Raw genomic sequence first — 23,773 nt, forward strand, 5'->3', positions numbered from 1 at the left:
AGGCGTCTTTGATGAATTTCCGTTCATTTGTGAAAAATGGTCTGAACATCGAAGTCGATCGAAAGCGACCGAAAGGCCGACCGAAATAACAATGGACTGATACGCTGGGTGATGGTTCGAGAGACACGCGACTCTATCCTGATCAAGTTTTTGACCGAATAAAATGGCGCAACCAACCAAGACGAGCCGACTCTGTTTGTGAATGGGACGAAAGTTGAGGAAGAAGAAGGAGGTGAACCGGAAATCTGAACTCGGGACAATTATCTGAAGGTTGTTGATTATGTTAATACTGGAGGATCTAGAACGGAAACCTATATACTCTCTGCCGACCAAGTTTTCAAGTTGTTCTTTCATACTTTCCAAGATTATTTTATTTACTATGTTCTCAACGACAGTGAACAAAACAACTCTGCCAATTGTTGCTCTCAAGGAGGAGGAATCTTGGCGATCATACCCATATTTTACTCACTGGGATCTCAGATTTGCAGGATATTCACAAATTCACAACCGATAACAGTTACGACTTGTTTCATCAGAGGCTATTTCAGCTTACACAAACTGAAAAGCTGTTCCGCTCGAAACGTCTCACCATAGGGTCAAAGCTCTTACTGTACAAGACAATGATCTTACCAGACCTCATGTATTCCTCGGAGACTTGGGTTCTCAGCAAGAACAATTGCGAACTCTTGGCCGCATTCTAGAGAAGAATCCTCCGAAAAATTTTGCGGCCCCCTGCATGAGGATGGACGCCTACATAACAACGAAATCTATGAGCGATACCATGACCGTCCGGTTGTGGATAAAATCGGGCTCAATAGGTTACGGTGGGCGGGTCACTTAATCCATATGGGTGAGGGTGATATAGCCTGAAAAGTCGATAAGGGCAATATCTATGGTAGAAAAAAAAGGATGAGGCAGACCCTGCCTGAGATGGAACGATGGCGTAGGTCAGGACGCCAGGCAGCTTTTAGGAATATCAAATTGATGGACCTCAGCCCAAAACCGGGATGTGTGGAGTTCCTTATTAAGGCAGGCCTAGACCGAATACCGGTTGTTGCGCCGTTGATGATGATGACTAGAGCAATCGGCAGCAAACGGAAGGTGCCGATAGATGCCAAAGATAGGCTATTCTGCAAGTTCAACCAAATAGGGCCCTACGGGAAACATTACTTCTGCGAAATAAACTTTTATAAACCTTGACAAGATAGTAATTGAAGCTAGCCTACAAATAAAAAAAGACAATACAAAAAATTACGCCAACCAGAAAAATGACGTCCATCAGACAAAATATCACAAACGGCAAATATGTATAATAGAAACAAACTAGCACTTCAAGTATGAACGGTTTTGTGTATTTATTATATAAGAAGTGGATACTTAAATTGAAAGTTTGCACACAGGCGGCAAATTTGATATATATGATTTTGTTAGTAATAGTGCGATTTCCACCAAACTAGGTTGTATCGTGCTTTATATTATAGCAAAGTTTTATGAATCTATGATGAACTAAACAGGGATTTCTAGTCAATTTCTAAAAAATATAGCAATATTCTATTATTAGCCTTGTTTGACCAGATATCAGTATTTCCGAGCTTAGACCCAGTATAGTGGCGGCTTCGGGATTTTTTTTCGTTTTTCCAATGGAGAGCTTCTGAGAATGAGTCTGTGGAAGAAATTATCACTTTTCAACACTCGCAGTCCCTCCTTTTGGATCAAATGCCCGAACTGTCATTTCAAAACATCTTTGAAAAATATTAATTGAGATTTTTCATTTGGAACTTCAAATGACTGTATTCAGTGAAAAAAAATTACACTTCCTTTTACATGTATGAAGACCGCACCCTTGAACTCAACGTAGAAAGATGTTACTTACTGCATGCATGGGCTCTCACAGTTGGCACCATCCCACCAAATTTAGTGCCAATAGATGAAGCCGTTCTTGAGAAAAAAACTTTAAAAATATAGAAAAATTTTAGCAAGTCTGACAAGATTCGGAGGCAAATTGATCTCGCAAATAAAGCATTCTATTCCGTCCTGGCAATTTAGATTGACGGGAGTACGAAGCTTCACGCTTACAAATCATCAAGGTATTCAACATTTTATCACTTAGGAAGCAGTAATTTGACGCGAAAGGGCAACTTTGATCTACTGTAATTTTGTTAATAATAGTGGGATTTCCACCAAACCTAATATGATTCACCATATTAAAGGCTATATTATTCCATTTTTCGGACCCAAGATATATTTAAAGGAGGTTCACAGTAAATTTACAAAATATAAAAATTTACTATTATTAACTTTATTTGAGCAGATATCGTGACGCAAAAACAAAAACTTGAAACTGGAAAACTGAAGAAACACTGAGTGAATTCAATAGATAAAAGTAGTGTAGTGCTCGAAATCAGGAGTCAAAGGACACAATCGCATGTTTGGGACATCTGGGGGCACTACATTCTGAAGACCAAGGCCTTAAACGAATCGTAAAGGCTCAACAATGGCAATAAATAAACAGAAAAAAATCAAGGACAGAAGACCGATAATAAATCGGTAAAGACTGAATGTGCCGGAAAAACTAATGATTATCTTCCAGAGAATCTTGGAAATACTTCAGGAGGTCAACAAGATCAGCATTGTGGGTCAGATATTGCAAGTCGTAGTACAACTAAATATCGAGAAAATTCTTCAAAAAAGAACTAGACAACGCTTGATTATCTAAATTCAAAGAAAACTATAGACGCCATCTTCAACTGTGAAGCCCTCAAAAGGAAAGAATATAGTTCAACTACAGCGGGGTTTCAGAATAAGAAGACATTTCTAATTTTATTGGGAATCTTTCACTTTTGCTTTCTAAATTTGATGCTTTTGATTTCTTACTTCAAATTCCCGCAGCTTCTATTGATAGCATACTTACAAATTCCGTTTATTCAGTATCACCAAAATGGTAAACGAATAAATGGGATTAAGCTAGATTCATAGGACATTCAGCAGCGTGTCTTAAGTAAACTCTGGGTACGAAATTTACATTCGTTTATCACAGAAATGCGAATGTGCTTTGTCAACATGAAGCTTGAATTAACATATCAAACTCTCTGCTTATTCCCTTTGTATACACATATCTAGCGTGCGTTGACTTCCTTCGACTAAAAGCTGGTTTCTGTGGCTGTTCTGGCGATTAAAGCTGTCATATTTGATAATGGAAACTCCGTCGCAAATATAAAATACACAAATTTGTAGCCTTAGTTTCATTAGATTTGGTGCAAAATTCACGTATGTCGATGAAAGATGGACGCTGAAGAGTCAATATCGCATATTTGAACGAATTATTATTGCGAATGAAATTCTCAAAATCCATTTTTGCCAAGTAAATTGCATAATCAACAAAACTGTAACTACCATGCAATATTGTAACTTGCGCTCTACGAAGTCATACGTAATATGTAGAAAACAAATTAGATGTTTCTATCACGTGGTCACAGGGGCTCAATTCGATGATGAATCTTTTCAAACGGCTTTCCATGTGCTAAGTTTCTACAAATGGAATGCAAGTGAAAACTTGGAACAATATAGGAGAATTCCTTTAATATTTCAATTAAGACCCATGAACGGATCCTTGTCCAAGAACTTTCAACTGAGCAGTAGTCCTGCAAACAAAAGGGCAGCTCAGTCGACTGGTTCCACGTTTTCGCTGGTGGTCACGTGGTTGAATTACCACACGGCAAACATGAATTGCCCGAAAGTTTCCATAAGCTGAAGCCATAAGTCCTTCAAGTTTTGAGAATCAATTCATTAGTATCACAATGCATCACGCCCTATAGATGCAATTCCCACAATTCTGCGGGGAAAACAATATGCAGTGACTCACAAAAGCATACTTGGAGTGCGAAGCACTTAGGCGGTGAATTACAAAGAGATGTACATAGAAACGCTGGTCGTAATGAGTTTATCTCAATTCCAATCTGTTACTAACGTACTGCAATTGACTACTGGCCTTATTAGAGGTACAATTAACTTCCAGTAAGTTTCCATGTTGGCGTAGAACAATTCGCATTTGCGTACGTGCACCCGTAACGGATGAAAAGGGTATGTTGGAAACTTCCTAATGACTGTCCAAGTGAGCTAACAAATTACGAGAATTTCGAAGTAATCCGCGGATATCTAGTTGACTAAGTGAATCGTCATTCTAATTTATTTCACAAATATTTCTGTACATGGCTCTGAAATGCTTGAGTACACATGGGAGTCTCCAAGATTTGTTAGCATTCTTATGTTGAAAAGTTCTTAATCACGAAAATAAATGTGGATTTAGTGAACCCACGGCGGAACAGGAGTCCACGCAATGTTAAATTTGTTTGATACTATTCACTATGGATTTCGAATTTCATAAAATTCCGTAAAAAAACTTGTTCGCAAAATATCGAATTTCATCTATTTATAGACATAATTGTCCACTGAAGAAACTTTTATGCACATGATAATGACTGCTAAGCACGTACACATAGGTAACGTTATTTTGATAAGTCTGTGTGCATTTGTACAAAACTATAAACAGCGGATAGGTAAATATTAAACAGTCCCAAGAGGATAATTATAATAACTGATACTTTTGCAGTACATTATGCTTTGTATTAAGTTCATATGTAAGTATCTATATGAAAGTATATAATTAATAATTCGCTTCCATAGGAAATGCTTTCCTCTCACTTCCTCACCGAAATCCGCGAACTGGACAAGTCCATTCGCGAACGAATGCTCACCCTATATACCCAATATTTCCACAACCGCCGCTTCAACACTGAGCTGAACCCTGGTACATACAGGGATCTCAGAAACACCTGCCCGCGTTTGGGCGAATCAGTCCAACAAAACGCGATCCTCCCCCAAAACATCCCACCCACAGGAAAAATGAAAGTCCTCGCTGACCGCTTCCTGCAAGCCCACCACTGCACCCTCTACTTCCGTGAACCAAGTTTCGATAACGAGGTAAACGGAGAGATCTCCCAACTCCTAACCCACCCATCCTACCTCATTCCCCAGCCCGCACAAAATCCCTTCACCCATGTCCTCGCCGACCCAAGTCAGCGAGAGAATATTCTCCCCATCCACTTTGTCAGCCCAGACTCCGTCAGGGCGGCCATCGCCGCCTCCAAAAACAAGAAATCGATGGGGCTTGACAAAATCCCCTCCATCGTCCTTAAGAAATGCGCCCCAAACATTGCCCCCATTATGTTCTCCATCATCAAGCACTGCCTCATCAACGCCCACTTCCCAACAGATTGAAAGAGTGCTCGAATCGTTCCTATCCCCAAGAAAAACCAAAACCCACTAAATCCCGATAGCTACAGGCCTATCTCAATCCTCTCATCCTCCGCCAAGATTTTCGAGCGGATCATCAAAGTCACTATCGACGAGCACTGCGACTCCAATCATTCAATCCCACAATTCCAATTCGCCAACCGCCCCAAACACTCAGTCGAGCATGCACTACTCGTGCTCAAATCGGACGTCCTCCTCGGCCTCAACCGGAACGCTCCGACCATAGCCTGTCTCCTCGACATAAAGAAGGCAATACGGACTCGCATAGAAGCTTTCTGAAGTCCTCCAGTTCCATCCGCACCTCTGCAAGCTAACTCTTAGCTTTCTTGATGGGCGGAAATCCCAAGTCCAACTCCGTGAACACCTCTCCTCCCCATATTCTAGCCCGGTTGGCATTCCTCGGGGGTCAGTCCTCTCCGCTACCCTCTTTTCCCTGTTTACCGCAGACCTTCCTAAACCAACTCCACACCCAAATCCAATCCGAATCCTTCATCCGCGATCTCACCCTCTACACCTCCACCAGAAACATCCCTGCCGGTGAAGCCCGCCTGAATTCCTATTTGGACGAGCTCTACCGGTATTTCACCCGCTGGAAACTGTCCTTAAATCCAAAAAAAATGCGAAACCATCGTATTCCGTGGTACCGCTAAGATGACGCCGAAAATGAGGAACGACATTTCAACCCTATCCCTGAAGATCCACAACGACACCATCCCAACAAAGAAGTCACCTACCTTGGGGCGACAATCAATTCCCGCCTATCCCACGTCCCACATACCACGAAGGCACTGAACCGTGCAACAGGTGCCTTCAAATCCCTCTACCCAATCCTAAAATACACTAGCCCAACACCCCAGAAAGTCAAACTGTTTTGCTACAAACAGCTTATCCATCCCCTCCTCGTTTTTGGCTTCATCTTCTGGTCCGACGCTTCCCCTCACCAAATCGAACGAATCCGCTGCAAAGAGCGCAGAATCCTCCGCCACTGCACCAATATATACAAAAACGAAGACCGCTCCAAATACATCTTCAAACAGATCCTCTACGACTCCTCCATTCCTTGAAAAATCCATGTCACACTCAAATCCACTTATCTCCCAGGCCATGCAGATCGAGATCGTCGAAGAGAATCTTCTACGAACTCATCTGTTCCCACAAATCCTCTTGTCTCTCCAGTCCCGTAACCTCCTTCTCGACCCCGGCGGTAGAGTAATCTTCTACATCGGTATCTACTCCTCATCCCAGTTTTCAAAACCTACCCATCTTTAGCGCCACTCCTAGCTTCCTTCTCAAACCCCTTCCGCATGACCCCCATCCCAACTCACATCCTAGTTCCTTCCCCGCCCGCCCGCTTTTATAAAAAAATTTAACGAGTGGAGGTTTTTTTCGACTTTTCCTCCAGATATCATATCATGACATGTATATTTTTCAATTTATTCTTTAGTGATAAGTTAGTTTAAGCCATAGTTTGTACCTTAGATTAAGCTATGCTGTTAAGGTAGTACATAAGTTAGGTTAATTTAGACTTGTAATGTTATAGGTGTAATAAAAATTGTTGTTTTCGCATAGGAAATGCTTTGAAATTTTTCTATTAATTAGAGAGAGAAAAACAATAAGGTTAATGGTAACGGTAGTACCCCAGAATTAATACCAATCGCTACATGCCAAACTCAGTCTAAAATTGCAGAAAACCCAGTTGAATAATAAGATGCAATTCTTGGAAGTAATCACTAAATGATACATACGTGTCACACTAAATGATATATATGAATGTCGCCGGGACTCAGTTGAGCTATACACAAATAAGTACTTGCGAACCAGCACAGGCAATATTTGTAAATACCCGGGTTCCGCCCTTGTAGGTCTCTAGAGAGCAGCAGAATTTTTTCCATGCCTTCAAGCGTCGAATTCTCTACAAAAATGGCCTCTCGTTGTTCGCCAGTACAACGACTGCTTGATAGTAAACCACAAAATAATATACAATATTACCGTTGTCTATCAGGATTTGAATATTATACTCAAAAGTAAATTCAGTCAACACTGCTATTAGATACAGGAGTTTGTCTATTGAAATTTCTACCCTGGTAAATAGTGCTTCCAACACGTGCAATACACACGTGACAAAAAGACTGGGTAGCAGATAACGTGAGTGATGGCAAACCTTCATTGCAATGAGTTTGAATAGAGACTCTTCCCATTTCTGTGGGGGTTTCAAATATTGTTATGAAGATCGTACGCTTGGCTAGACGCCAATGAAGGGAAGGCGAAAAACTAAACGGTGGTAATGTCAGCACCAGAATCGAAGACAACAACAACATTCAATAACCTCAACTGAAAAAAAAGCAAGTCAAGAAACCCGAGCCGTCTAAGTATAAAAGGTTTTGTGTTTTCCTATGTCAGAACAAGTTCACCTGAAACAGATACAAACAAGTCGGGAAACCAGAAGCGGGAAGTTTGAAGTTTGAAAGGTTTTGCGTATTTCTTGTATAAAAACATGGACATTTGTCCCATTAGTACCTAGTATGTAATGTAGGTGGTCAAAGGGTAGTATAGGGTCCAGGGCGAAATGTGGATTGGTACCCACGATGGAGCATAAAACCTGAGAAACGCCTGCTGAACCAACACCAACAGCTCTACTACCAAACCCTATTTCCACCTCCACGTGGTGACCGCTGGAAGCTCTTTGTTAGCGACAAGCTGCAGACGGAGAAGGATGAAGACGAATCTCCCACGCCTATAAACGGGACAAATTGTACCAACTGGTCCTCCAAGTTGGGGGTGGGGTAGGGCTGACAACCCTATACGGAAAACAACTTGTTACGAAGCCACAACAAGAGCCTCAGATTGGACTGATAACACAACGACGAACCCGGCAACGACAACGGAATAACAATTTGCCCATTTTCTCATGGAACGTGCGCTCCTTATACAAATCGAATGCTGCTCAGCAGCTAGTCGATACCCTGTCCCAATACAACGCTGACGAACCAGCGTTGCAAAAGATGCGCTTGACCCGGACTGGTTTCCTGGAGAAGAGTCACTACACCATATATTATAGTGGCCATCCAGTAAACCATGTGCTTGGAGTAGGTTTCTTAGTCAAGCAAAAAACGACACATGCTGTTATTGGCTTTGAAAACATAAGCGAACAGCTATGCACTCTACTTGCGAGACAAATTTAGAAATATAAGCCTCATTAACGTTCACGCCCCTACAAAGGAGACTGCGAGGCAGTAGAACAAACCCTGCAAGCCTGTCCCAGATATGATATCAAAATCATACTTGGGGATTTAAACAGCCAAGTAGGGAAGGAGCCCGTATTCAGGCGTTACGTTGGCTCCCATAGCTTACACGAAAATACAAATGCTAACGGACTGCGGATTATTCAATTAGCAGTGTCCCACGAAATGGTTGTTGGAAGTACCTGGTTTGCGCGGGAAATGGTCCACAACCATACGTGGGCCTTTCTAGACGGGACCACTTTCAACCAAATTGATCACGTGTTGATCGAACCCCGCCACCTCTCAGCCTTGATGAATGTCGGAACATATAGGGGGGCCAATATAGACTCGGATCACTATCTCGTTGGCATGGTGCTCCGAGCTAGAATAATAACACCATCCAGAATCCCTCTGACAATCAGGTGAGAGTTAACACCAAAGCCATCCACAACACCTATAAGAGGGAAATTGATGCCGCAATAACCGCAGTCAATAGAGATCCAGCATCAACAAATGATCTTCACAACCACCTGAAGAACGTTATCATAAATACGATCACAAACATACTTAGCCCCGTCTCGTGGCTTAAAAATCATAAATCGCCAGGAGCCGATGGAATTACAGCCGAATTGGTTAAATATGGGGGCGAGCAATTACACCAAGTGATTCATCAACTTGGTATGGGACAGCGAATCAATACCTGACGATTGGCAAAGAGGCATAATCTGTCTCATACATAAAAAAGGAGATATCACACAGTCCAGCAATTAAAGAGGTATCACGTTGCTGAGTACCATCTATAAGAAATTATCCGCTATCTTACTAGGCCGAATAACCCCATACGCCCAGAACATCATTCGCCCATACCAAATAGGCTTCACTGCAGGCAAATCAGCAACCAATCAGATTTTCTCTCTGCGGCAAGCGATGGAAAAAATTTTTGTCTTCCATTATGCTACATACTCGTACATTCTCATAAAGTGGACTCAAATGACCCGTACCACTCTCCCAAACTGACAGGTGCATATAGTTTTGTTTGTCCGAGCTTAAGGTGCCCTTGACTTCTAGGTAGGAGAATATGGTCACGTAGAGCAATTCCGCGAAGCCGGTTAGTAGATAGCATCTATAACGCCTGCGGTTAGGATAAGAATGTATTCGGTTAATAACTTCAACTTCACGAGCATAGCTATATAGGATGCGTTTCTATTTATTAGGATACATTCACATTCCAGTTATTGGTGGTATTCCATTGATTATTCGGTTATTTGTGATGTGTGTGAATTGGTTCGTGTCAGATTTAGTATTTTCAGGTCATGAAAAACTAGCGCCCTGTGCTGTGGAGTGCTAAATGCCAACACTTGAGTCTTCAATGAAGGTTACTAGTTTTGTGATGTTTTCGTGTTTAATGCGATTAAAACGGTCAGTCTGCCAACATTTTGGTCTTCAAAGAATAAGTGCCGAAGCGGAAGTTGTCGGCATCAGCTTCGCACCATTTATCACAATGGTCGGATGTTGAGCCACCTATCCTTACCAGGAAAGCCAGTGAATAGACGATTGGTTATTTTGGTGGTTTGAAGTTTTATATCTAGTCTAAAGAAGCGGGGTTTAGATAGAATTGGGAGGAAGATAGATGTTTTGCTGGTTTGTAATAGAGAGTACACTTACAGTGTAGAAATTAAAAATACAGGATTAGAGCAGCTGATTCGAGATAGGCCGTTTCAGATAAGTGTGCGGCAATTGCCAACTTAGAGCGTGCACGTGCTCACAGAAAAAAAATGGGATATCTGATGAAATATTCACAGGATACATGTGTTTGTCGTTGTACTGTTCTTGTGCTATAGTTTCATCACTCGTATACCATTGACATTAACAATAATGAATTTGAGTATTCAATATCAATTAGCAAAAAACGGGGTAACATTTTTAAAACTTTTTTTTGCATTTTTCTTTTATATGATTTAATGGAGAACTGAAGATCATTTCAGGAATATTGTGTGAAAATTTTAAATGAATCGGAGGAAAACTAAGACACAGCGGTTAAAGCAACATGTCTCATACACAACTCAGCGCGAACTCGTAGTGCGGATGGCAAAAAGCAGCAACTGTTAATGCATTGGATTCGTTTAAACACACGTATAGTGCTCTTCCCAAGGATGTTTTGGATGCCATAAAGCCAATCTACCAAGATCTGATCAAAGAGCAATGGAGCAATGTGTCGAAACTTTACGCAGAACAACAATGAGAATTCAAACCAACTTCTCACCAAACACTTGAGTGAGCTAAACTCGCTTCTGAACGTTTTATTCCAAATTTTTTAATGTTCAAAACTTCAAAACATTTTTCCCACAACCCACGTATTCAAAGTCAGTATCCCTCATAACTGCAAAATTACTGCACCGACCCTTTTCAAATTTTGAACACTATTTTCAAAATTTTTGGGATAACGCTGGAGAGTTTTTTTTCAAATTTTGTTAATTTTTTAAATTTTCAATCACAAATAAGTGGATCCCTTCGAAATAATTGCTCCGACGCCTTATTTTTAAGATTTTATGTAAAAGAAAATCTTACTAAAATCGGTTTAGTGTAGGTCGAGCTAGAGGGGGAGGGGTCCCCATACATGCAAAAGGGGGGTGTAGATTTGTTCCACCAAATATACTTATGTGCACTATCAAATGCAAGGTCCAGGTTGGTACTTTCTGAAACCGGTCTTAGTTTCGACATTTTTTGAAAAGGTAGGAAGCCGGGGTCGAAATCGATCATTTCCTCTACGGACCCATTCTCAGAAACCACACAACCGAAAAATTTGAAATAAATCAAGAAGCTGCCGCTATATAGTGCCTAGGCTCCGAAATACCCTCCATACCGATATATATTCAAATAAAGTTGATAATAGGATGTTAATATAATTTTTAGTAACTGTCTTCAAAACCCCCCTTAAGTTCATCTTAGAATCATGAAATTTTGCAGTAATATAGACTATAACACACCAGGTTTCGTGGAAGTCGCACTAACAAAGTTATAATAGGCCGACGTTATCGCTTCTGTGCTAATTCAAGACTTTGAATATCAATATCACGCGAAACTGGATATTCCCTCTCTCTCAATATATGCGTATACATTACGTGCCAGGTACTAATGGGGGAAAATGTCCATTCAAAGAAGTAAAAAGAAGTGAAATACACAAAACCTTTCATACCTGAAGCGTCCAGCTTCCGGTTTTCCGAGTTGTTTAATATTTCTTCATGAAAATTTTGCACAATATTCCTGAAATATCATATCTTAATGTACAATTGGTTTTAAAAAATTGATTTTAACTGCGTAGTCCTCCTGACCGAGAAGATCAATCCCACAGTTCCTCCTAATTTAAGCGGTGATATACCTCGTCATCATGATAGAAACTAAGATGAGGTCCTTCTAGCAGACTCGCAACACTCTAGACAAAGCTGCACCTAGAATGTTTGCAATTTGTCGGCTGATGGTCAATATTGGAGGTCCATTATCTAGCAGGTACATTTCAGTCTGCCTTTCTTTAAAGTTTCGAAGTATTTGCTGGGTATGCATATCAGCAAAGATATGCGCCGCAAGTGTCTAGCACAAGTACAATGGCGAAAAAATTTGGGAGTTACATCCGCCTATTGTACTGCCTCGAAGGAGTAATTCCTATCGCTTTCAATGCATGACAGCAATTCTGAGAAAAAGAATCGAGAATCTCATCAAAGCCGCGTGGTCGTGGTTCAATTGAAAGCACGATGAAATTTACTGTTACCTAGCCCAGCTATTCAGTGAATACGGTTATTTTCAATCTTACATTCACACAAGCGAGAAATACCATTAGCTCGACTGAATTTAGTGTAAGGATACAGTGTATGATGCCTGTCATACCTTTTTTTAGTGATTCCCGGTCCCAGTTGGACTTTCCAATATAGAATATACCCATATTGCCATACAAATTAGTGCTATACCGTCATCCTTACGTGAGTAATGGGTAAGGGCTTCCAAAATCAACATAGAATGACTTCTAGGCCCCTTTGGAGTAATGGTAGAAGAAACAGCCTATTATAGGTTATTTTATTGACTTAAAAGTTCCGACTTACTATTTTACACCAGCTTCCTAGTACACCTTCCTTGCGGTTTTGCAGTTTCCCTTGTTCTTCTCGGTGCTCATTATGGTAGTAATGGAAAGAATAGTACGGTCCATTTTTCCTCCTGGTGTTCTTTGTGATCAAACTATCAACTCACGTTGGCCGTGCTAGTTGACTATAAAGACAATAAACGGCGTCTCGAGGTAATGCAAACAACCGCATGACCACATCCGAAAAGGTATTACCAGCAATCGATATGGGGTTGCACCGAAAAATCACGAGAGAGACATTTTCGATGGTATGGCCATGTAATTCGCGCTAACGAGAATTTATTTCCCTAGATTCGCCTAAACAGCGAAAATACGGGGCTCTTTGAAGAATAATGTTAGGTTTGAAGACAGTACATTCGATCCGAAGTTAATAATGGTGTTGAAACTGAAAACGCAACAATTGCTGGCCTGGTCATCATTGTTAAAAGCTTCCTCCAGTTTAGCTATGTCAACATTGCTATTATTAACTTCATGTTCAGGAGACGCTAGTTTTGAAAATACTTGGATATTGAAGGATTTGTTCTATTTGCTGCGTTCACAGACGCCACACATATTGCCAGCAGTTTTCTTGGTAGCGATAATCCATTCTGGCGTTCGCCACGCTACGGGACCCACTATTCCAAGCGAGTGGGTCCCCCTAGAGCTACATAGCGCAGAAAAGCAGAGAAAGAGCGCAAGTTTTTCGAAAAGTCGTGAAGCGAACCGATGCTGAGAATCGACCCGAATGGCACGCAGGTATGATTGACGCCCTATGCCGCACATTGGGGGTTCATGGCAACCACAATATTTAGATGTGCGCTTGGCTTTGGAAAACCTGATCTATTGTTGTCTTTTTCTTGAGCTTTCCCTTGCGAAAGCCCTAGGCAGGACATGTTTCGAATATGAGACAGCGCCAAGTAACCTAATGCGTACTTTGGATAGGATGAAAGAAAATAATACTAAAAATATTGAGGTAGGAAAAATAATTTTATGCTATAATCCCTGTAAGCTTTTTTATCCTTCTGCTGACATTCTTCTCATACAAATTCAACCCTTACGTATTATATACATTCACCAAGAAAATCAAATCATGCAAATCATGAAGCAACTAACTTATGCAACAATAAACATAAACTTTATACAAGGAATCGCGATTCAGGATCTTATCATAAAACAGTTCCGATTGCTCCAATATCTTATGCCTACGACATCCAATTATGTCCTTAAAGAACTCACATTCACGAAAAGTCCTACACTTGCGAACCATGTCCGTTTATGTTTTTGGTCGTTGTTTGAAATTGCCCCGAGGCAACCGACATTTTGCTATCTCCAAAAGAGAAAGTACGTTAAAAAGGGAAACATAAACACCTACTTGTCTTTTTCGCATCTCCTTTTTATATATGAGAAATAAAAATTGGATGTATTTGTTAGCAATTTGCCTGAAGTGTTGGCTGATTTATGTTAGGTTCAGTTGTTTGATGTTTTTCCACGCGAGTAGGCGCAACATTTGGTATTCCATAAAAAATAATAAATATTAAATATAATTCGTTCCTTCTGGAAGAAGCGAGTATTCCTAGGAATATTTTTTGAGGTCTTCGATGCCGAGGGAATATGTATTCAAATGGCAATTACTGCCTCTTTGACAAACAGTTGCTTGCTTGAAATAAGACCGAAATGATACATATAGTACCTGAAAGATTGAGAGAAAGGATGTTGAACTAAGTTTCTTATTAAGAGATCTCTCATTGATCTTTGTTTCATAAGTAAACTCTTTCTGCTGTCGTAATGAAAAGAATGGTAATTGAAAGAGTCTGATTATTTTTTTTTCTTCTATATATGTATGCTTATGTATGGCTCCAGCTGCATTGCAAAAGCTTAAAGGGTCGGGTTAACAGCGGTATTGTTTAAATTCTTGGTTGAAATTTATTGATTTTTTTTAAATGACCTATTATTGGTCGGCGGCGGCAAAAAAATAACAAATTCAAAATGATATTTTATTCAATCAACAATGTTTAACCGCGCACCTGGCTTTGTGACATAAGAACTAAAAATTAATGATCAATACCTTTCATTTGGCACCCCCCTTTCAAAATTTATAGAGCACCGAAGGATGAACATGGGCCTCTCCAGATAGGACTTCAGCTAAATTGACCACATGTTGATTGAATGCCGCGATCTCTTAGCCTTGATGAATGTCAGAAGATATAGGGGGGCCAATATAGTTTCGAATCACTATCTCGTTGGCATAGTGCTCTGGGCTCAAATTACAACATCGCCTAGAATCGCCTCTGGCCACCAGGTGAGAGCCAAAGCCCTCCATAACAGGTATAAAGAGTAATGGCAATAACTGCGGGTGACAAAGGTGCTGTAGATGACGCATCGACAAATGATTTTCACAACCACCTGAAGAACGTTATCATTGATGCGGCTACAAACATACTTAGCCCCAGTCGAAAAAAAAGGTCAGAACGACTGGTTCGACGATGAATGTAAGCTAATAGCCGAATGGAGGAATACTGCATACCAGGCAATGATGCACTCTCAAAGAACGCGGGTACGCGCTGAGACCTATCACAAACTCTGTTTGTGGAGAAACAACTTCACCAACAGTAAAAAGAAACCAGGGAGAACCAACAAGTCTGTTAATTCAAAAAGTACAAGGAGCACCCGCACCAGATGCGGAAGTTTTACCAACAAGTCAGCAGACTGAAGCCTTATACACCTCGATGCTCATCCTGCCGAAACAAAGACTCAAATCAGACTTCCGATCGCATGGGCATAGTGGCGCGATGAATTGAGTACATTGATTAGCAGATCATCTGAAATATCGGCGAGTTGGAGGTTCCGCCAACTGAATGTGTTGGAGAAATGTTGCCACCACCAAGCATGGAAGAAACAATCCGTGCAATCCATTGGCTTAGCTTTACATTATATTACAGCTGGATTGTTTAAATATAGAGGCGACCAACTACACCAAGCAACTCATCAACCGATGTTCAAGGTGTGAAGCAGCAAATCAATGCCTGACGATTGGCAACGGCGCATTACCTGTCCCATACAAAAAACGGGATTTTGTGCAGTTCAGCAATTATAAAGGCATCTTGTTGCTGAGTAAAATCTTTAGAAATTATCTCTTATCTTGCTTATACGCTCAGAGCACGTCATTGGTCCATACCAAAGAAGTTTCACTCCGGGCAAATCAGATCAGGTTTTCTCTGTCCGGCAAGCGATGCAAGCAAGCAAGCAAGGAAAACTGTTGAAATATGGTACACCATCCTTTCCTCGACTTCAAAGCATAACCAGGGCAAAAAGACTGACTAGGCCGACCCTGATCATTGTACAAGGCCAGATAAAGTACCAGCATCACTCTCGAGACCATTGAAAATTTACAACGATCTAAGACAAAGGGATGCCCTATTCAACCTGACTCTGAAAAAAGCGATCTGTGATGCTGATGCTAATGCGTAAGCCACCTTCCTCTTCAAGTCCACCCAACTACTCCTCTATGTTGACAATATTGACCTTATTATATAACATACGGTCAAGTCTCCCAACTACTGGCTTATTCCGTCGATATTGACATTATTGGAAAATGTACTGACTACCTTCATCCAGATCCAGCAGGCGGTGCGAGATTTCGGGCTGCACATTAATGAAGGTAAGACGAAGTACATGTTGACCATGTCAGCACCAAAGGGCAAAGAACGACAACATCAAGCGGCACTGATCAATAGGAAACTACAACTTTTTTCTCCTTTCTAGGGTCATAAATAACAACCGATAACAGCTACGACGCTGAAATCGCTCTTACTGTACAATGCAACGATTTTGTCAGCCCTCATGTGTGTGGGGAATACCTGGGCTCTTAGTAAGAAAAATTGCGAACCCTTAGCCGAGTTCCAGAGAAGAATCCTCCGAAAAAGTTTTGACGCCTTACATGAGAATGGACGATTCCGTAGCGTATATAACGATGATATTTATGAGCGTTATCACGAGCGTTTAGTTGTGAAGAAAATCCGGTTGTGTTAAGTTTCGGTGGGCGGGTCACTTAATCTGGTTGACAGCTTTTAGGGATATCGAATTGGTGGGATTTTGCACAAGACCGGGATATCTGGAGTTCCTTATCAACGCAGGTCTAGACTGGTTATCGGTTGTTGCGTCGTTGATGATGATGATAGGTCAATTACCCGTGGTCGTGCTGATCAGAACGTGTAAGTTGCAGTGGATAAGTTTTGGCTACGCCTTGGGTCGCCGTAGGAGCACTTGGCGCAGAACAATTCGGGAGGGGGCAAGCGTCTCCGTAATTCCTGGAGCGAACTGAAGCCCATTTCAGCAAATCGTCAACGATGGCGGGGAGGTGTGCTTCACACACTATGCTTCATTTAGGAGTTAATGACAATTGTGCCGCAGATATAAGGCCGAGCCGTCGCCATCTTATATCTAAAGTAGTTGCGCCAATGTGGGCAAATGCCTCATGAAGAAAAACCAAAGCTGCATATCTGGTGTAGAATCGACTAGCAGGGATTAAACCAATTCATATTGTGCGAAAGAAAGACGACGTTTTTATAATGAAGCGACGTTACGGCAAAATGGATTTCGTTCTAACGTTGGGCATGATAATTAGCCATAATCCCCAAAGTACACGAATGTTGCAGAGGAAGTTTTAATAAGATTTTGTTTTAAACAGAAGTTTAAACACTGGCTACTTTCAATACAAATTTAAGCGATGTTGGCTACGCATTAGAATTGTCACACATCATTATACCTAGAGACATTCAATAGTGGAAGAAATTATTTAAAACCTTAGGACCGAGGAAGATAATACCTAATCGTTATTCTGCACGTCCATTTCAAGGAGTTCACTTTTAAAAGTTATTGACCAATCTTCGAAATATTTAATTACTCCTCTTTTGTTCAACACTGTAGTTCACATAGTTTCAGGGCAGGGATATACATTTTTGCAGAATCTCTTTCGTATACATCATTCACGCCTCAAAAATGAATGTTTATGAGGCAAATCAAATGTTTGAATTATACTAAACAACCGTGGCCGCCGTACCTTACTAACATTGTTTGGAATCACACATATTATACAGTCAAAATGGAATCCAATAAATCTTTCTTTTCTTTTTAATCGGTTTTTTTGTTATTTGAAATTTTGGGAAAAATATGAAAAAATATGGAAACATATTATACCCCACAACCGTTGAGGAAGCTATTTCAGATCCTTCAGCATGCCCTAAAGAAATATTAATGACCCCAAGGGATTCAAAATTATTATAGCAGGAAATACACAAGTTCCCATAAAAAGGAAGTATCTACATATGTATATATGTATCTGCATCAATAAATATTTTTCGTCCTAAACCATCATACAGTGGAAATACACATCCTTTTCTTTCAGTTTATATGTATGTGTGTGGTATGTGATTTATCATGTAGAAGATTTTTGAATTGCACAAAAAATAAAAGCCGTTGAATTGTTAATTTATACGGAGAAATCTAATCGATGACATCCATCTTAAGTAAATATAAACCCTTTAGTGTTTCTGGTGTAAGACAATGAATAATAACAAAATCTCTAGGTACGTATCTAACTCAAGGATGAAAGCTTTTATAAGAAATTCAAATTTGGGCTATGATGGGATGTAATATGTTTATATGTGTGCGTATGATTTTTATAAAAGTTTATTTAAATTAAATTCATGTATTACGCAAAGGGGCTGAAAACCTTCGGCACATTGTCGGTTATAGAGAGTATCCACCACCCAGCGGTGACCTGTCGCGAGTCAAGATCAACGGTTCAGAGGCAACATACTTAAGGACTAGACCAAAACAATAGTCACATTGACGTAAATTTTGGCGCAAAAATTAACACTTTTTGTATTGTTTTGAAGTGTGTAAGTAGTTCCGTGAAAAATGTTGTTAATCTTGTAAGCAAATGTCTTTGCGTTCTTACAGTCTGCAGCAATAAACATACCTTCCTCGGAGCGCGTTGAATGTCTTTCGTCGAGCCTGTTTTCCTACGGATGGCCAGCTCCTACACTTATTCGCACATTTACGAGAGGCTTGAGAGACATGTCTCCAAGTGAAAAGACGACTGTTCAAGTCATGCTGAACGATGTTGTGAAAGTACACCTCACTCTCCCCTACACATACATAACAGCGTAAGTGAAACTAATTTCTCTACAAGATCGAATTCTCGCCATTTGGTATGAATTTTGGTTAGATCTTTTCTCGGCCCAATTTTGAAAATTTTATACTTTATCCTGCAGAATCGGCCGAGAAATCGTATACGCAATATTATCTTCAACCTTTTATTACGGGAGAAACCATAAAGTAACCAGCACTTTTCTCCACTTCAAGGATATCATATCGAACCACTAAGGGGCACATCACTTTAGAGGAGTTAGAACAAACACTTTGATCTCACTTTCGTTTCAAACTCACTTGGACCGCGCGCATGCATCCCGTGAACCTCAAAATAAGTTATGAGAAAATGAAACTCGAAAACCGGATAAGCTTGAGGCGTACACAAATCACAATCAATTAAGATGGAAATAAATCATTGAGGCAAGATGGGGAAGTCGGCGCACAGTTTTCGCACGACAATTCAGTGAAAGAATTCCACGCACTTTTCGAGACAATAAAGTCATACTACTTCCACCGTACAAGTGATAATATTATCACAATGTTGAATAATACTACTTTCTGTTTCGTTAGAAGATTGCTAAAATAAGCCGAGGTTGGATCAGAGCTACACATCGCCGAGAATTCACCGAAAACAAACAAGAGGGATATTTGATGGCCGATCTTCCAGCAGACCGTCTAGATAACAACCTTATATGCTCATAGGTACATATGTATGTTCGAATACTATATTAAATCAAAATCATGCGCTCGGGCTTAACAGCTCTATACGCTTAATGCAATCACGTTAGGGAATATGTAGACAGATGGGGTCTGAGGTCTGAGGCCTGCGGTCTAGAATACCAGCCTCCGGCCTCGTACCGCCGTAGTATCCAACCCATGTAAGTGTAGTACCTTAGCTGCTCCCAGTAGTATATGCTTCAGAATACGCTTTCAGAGTATGCTACTGCTGACGAGAAGAAAAAGTAGTGAAATATAAGTACATAATTTAGCCGTGTTTTCGCACTAATACCACCATAGCAGGAGCTCTCCAAGCCATATCAAACCTCAAGGCAAGGTTTCCAAAATAGACGGCTGTCGCTTTCTTTTGGACCAATTAGAGCAACTGCAGTGATCTCAGACTAATTCTATAATACGCTAGCGGTAAGCTCAGGTCAGAACAGACGTTACACATTTGCTAGTCGAAAGGGGTTTCAGGCGGATTCGTGATTTCGACCTGACGCCTGTGTGTGCTATTGTAAATTGAAGAATGTAAATTTAGCAACTTGTAATCTGTCCAAATTGATTAATAGAGAAACCAAATCGCTGAAACCATAAAACAATCGCAGGTATTGCTCTGCAAGGGAGAAAAAAATATTTGAAAAGACAGATAAATTACAATAACAAAATAGAACTTCAGTAAATAATGGATATATTTCAATGTATCCGAATATCTTCAGCAAAAATGTAATTACTTAATTTGACGGTTCCTAGTGATATTCTGCTGGGAATCTATTGCATATATAAACCCATTAGAAGCTAATCTATCGAATAGTAAATAGTGGAACCCAAATCGGGAAGAAAAGTTGAAAATATACAACCGGTGCTAAACGCCCGATGAAAACTATTAATTTAATATAAATGGAAGTGTTTGCATCAGTGCAAATATATAACATGGGTTGTTTCACACACCCAAGTAGCGTAGCCGCGATTTAGTAAAAAATCACGAGGGAGCGACAAGACAGGATGCGTGTGTTACGCTAGGAGGGGTAGTTCATGAGTCAGTGAGAAAAGAAAAAAGATAAATCTAGTCAAGTATATTTTATAAAATAGAATTAAGATATGTGTTAGCGATGCCGATCAAAAAAGTTTGCAAACATATCGGAAGTAGTCTAATAAATTAATTTAAATTTCCTACTAACCGAAAAAGAATTTCTTTGAACAGCTGATTATCCTGACGTGTTTCATTCCCGTTTATCATCATCATCATCAACGGCGCAACAACCAGTATCCGGTCTAGGCCAGCCTTAATAAGGAACTCCAGACATTCCGGTTTTCCGCCGAGGTCCACCAATTCGATATCCCTAAAAGCTGTCTGGCGTCCTGAATTACGCCATCGCTCCATCTTAGGCAGGGTCTGCATCTTCTTTTTCTACCATAGATATTGCCCTTATAGTCTTTCCAGGCTGGATCATCCTCATCCATACGGATTAAGTGACCTATTGAGCCCGATTTTATCCACAACCTGACGGTCAGGGTATCGCTCATAGATTTCGCCGTTATGTAGGCTACGGAATCATCCATCCTCATGTATGGGGCCAAAAATTCTTCAGAGGATTCTTCTCTCGAACGCGGCCAAGAATTCGTAATTTTTCTTGTTAAGAACCCAAGTTTCCGAGGAATACATGAGGACTGGCAAGATCATTATCTTGTACAGTAAGAACTTTGACCCTATGGTGAGACGGAACAGTTCGCGGATTTCCTCATCGTAGCTGTTATCGGTTGTGATTTTCGACCCCAGATAGGAGAAATTATCAACGGTCTCACAGTTGTATTCTCCAATCTTTATTCTTCCCGTTTGACCAGTGCGGTTCGATGTTGTTAGTTGGTTGGTTTTTAGAGCTGACGTTGCTACCGTATACTTTGTCTTGCCTTCATTGATGTACAGCCCAATATCTCGCGCCGCCTGCTCGATCTAGATGCAGGCAGTTTGTACGTCTCGGATCTCAGATCCCGTTTATAAGGGGAACTAATAACATGTCAGCGAAATGCGTCAGGCCAAGAGAACTATACACAGTAGGTGAAACTCCCTAGGCAAGCCTCGAATTTTTAGAGTGTGAGACTTGTCAGTCAGGATTGCAAATGCGCTGTAGGCATCTTCATTTGTATTGGTTTCCATTGGTATTATGGTGAAATGCACATGGCTGCATTTGTTTGTTTGCAGAAATTTCAAAGCTTGGTACCAAAATCAATGGTAGTAAGGGACAATCTGAATAACATCGCAATGTCACTTTAATTTAATATTGGATAGAAGTGCTATAAAAAACGACACATACATAAAAAAATGCGCAGAATGCACTGCGATCTTGACTCGGCCTAAAACCAAATGATTCTTTTGTTTTGCTTTTTAAGGTTTTGTTGAGTGCAAAAGCTCATTAAAATCAGTTAATTGTCTGTCAATCTGTTTGTCACACTTTGTGTTTTGGAACTATGAAGCATGAAGCATGCAGTGAATCATATACATTGCTGCCCGTTAAACTGAAGGAAGGGATTTTTTCTCATCTCTTCTCATATTGAATTCCAACCCGAATTCGTAGATATAATAGCCTGTGGTTTCCGATAAATTGTGCACCAAACCTTTAAACATCAATATGGAAACAATGTTAACAAGATGTGAAAAAGTTCTAAATTTTGTAGACGATATTCCGGCTCATGAAAGCATGACTATCAAAAGTACTGCAGGTTTTAAAAGAAAACAACAAGTGCATACATAAGTGGAGGAAGTTGTTTTTGGGTCATGAACTTCCTTCGGAAGGATTAAAACCACTTTCTAAATATATTAAAAGTATAGCGACCTTCAGAGTTTTTTTGCATTCATAAATTACAAAAATAAATAGATTCCATATCTGGCAACAACGAGAGAGCTGTTGGAAGAATTGCGAATGAATTTAAGGATAAAAACCGACATTGGAAATCATTGAACGGAGAAATATGAAGACTTACTCAAACAATTGAAGAAAGCGCTAACGAAGTTTGAAACATTGGGACATAAAATTGGTAGCAACAAAACCACGGTTATAACTAACCTGAGCCTTATCGAACCAGGAGCTGTTTTCATAATTGGTGCAATGGAAATCGGAATTTGGCAACATATGGGCGGAAATACAGCCAAATCGAAGAAGAAAAGTCTTCAACTGATTTGCGCTGTCTTTCTTTTCGGCAAAAAAAGTCGATCTAATAACCGACTAAAAGTCATTACAGTTCATATTCAATAAAAAACTTAGGCCGTGTGGAAAGATGGGTTCTGAGACTGCGATGATAGACCAGTATCACCAACCATCTTCCGCGGTTATGCAAAATCGAAGGGTAAATAAGTAAGAAATTATAAAATATTCGAAACCAACTATGTTTTTATGAAAGGATCTTATTGAGAGAAAATAGAATAGTAATTCAATAATAACTTTGGAAACAGTTATTAGACGCATGGAATGCAATGATTACGTATTGACAAGGGCATAAAAAAGTGGTAAAAAATTGGAAAGGATGTTCTGGAGAACTCCCGCAGAACCTTGACTAGATATACACAAGAAAAGCCTGAAAGAAGTATTAAGCCACAGCAGATAAACGGTTTTATTACTGCACATAATGGACGACCGTTTACTAGTAATGAATGTCAAAAATGAATAGAAAAATAGAATGCTAACCACATTGCCTCTCCTATAGGGTTCTGTAATCCTCTAATGTATGTAATGTAAGTTGTCGCGACAACGATTATTATTAATTAATCAGAACTCTTTTTCAAGAATGAAATTCCTATGGAAAAATACATAAATGTCCCAGTAGATACTTCATAAGTTAGAGAAAGCCATCAAGAATCAAAACATCATGGAAGGATGGAATAAAAGGGGATGTGAGAAAAGTCTTTACCCTGAATAGAATTCAACTTTTAATTGCATCAGATTTGTTTGATATGCTTGATGCTTATACAATTCTTGAAAATTTTTCCGCCTTTTCAGAAACGATCGTAAAATTTCAGATTCAGCGATGTATTTAAATCCAAACATTATGAGCGTACTACAGTAGGGAGTATTTTTCAAATTTTTTTAACTTTGTTGGAAAAGTCCTACACATCACTATAGCAGTTCAGTTCCATCTGTTTTGTTTCCAATTTATCAATGTTTATTCAAAAGTAAACAAAACTATTGCTCACATTTCAATTATCGCAAATTGAAATATTTCAGGATATTTACATTTCTCACTCCTTATACTATAAATACTC

The 23,773-nt window shown here is 40.0% G+C and overlaps 1 protein-coding gene across 2 annotated transcripts in view; it reads right to left on the reverse strand.

The window, feature by feature from the left end:
• LOC119651953 (ion transport peptide) overlaps window positions 1–23,773 on the reverse strand; it is a 132,096-nt gene that overhangs the window by 80,724 nt on the left and 27,599 nt on the right. The window contains exon 1 of one of the 2 annotated variants that reach the window (XM_038055828.1): window positions 18,626–20,582. The exons of the other annotated variant lie outside the window; for it this stretch is intronic. The gene's annotated coding sequence lies outside the window, so the exon portion shown is untranslated. Of the gene's footprint in view, window positions 1–18,625; window positions 20,583–23,773 lie in introns of those variants that run through there. 2 annotated transcript variants of the gene reach the window in all.

This window comes from Hermetia illucens, chromosome 1 (assembly GCF_905115235.1).
Source record: "Hermetia illucens chromosome 1, iHerIll2.2.curated.20191125, whole genome shotgun sequence".
Classification (NCBI taxonomy): domain Eukaryota; kingdom Metazoa; phylum Arthropoda; class Insecta; order Diptera; family Stratiomyidae; genus Hermetia; species Hermetia illucens.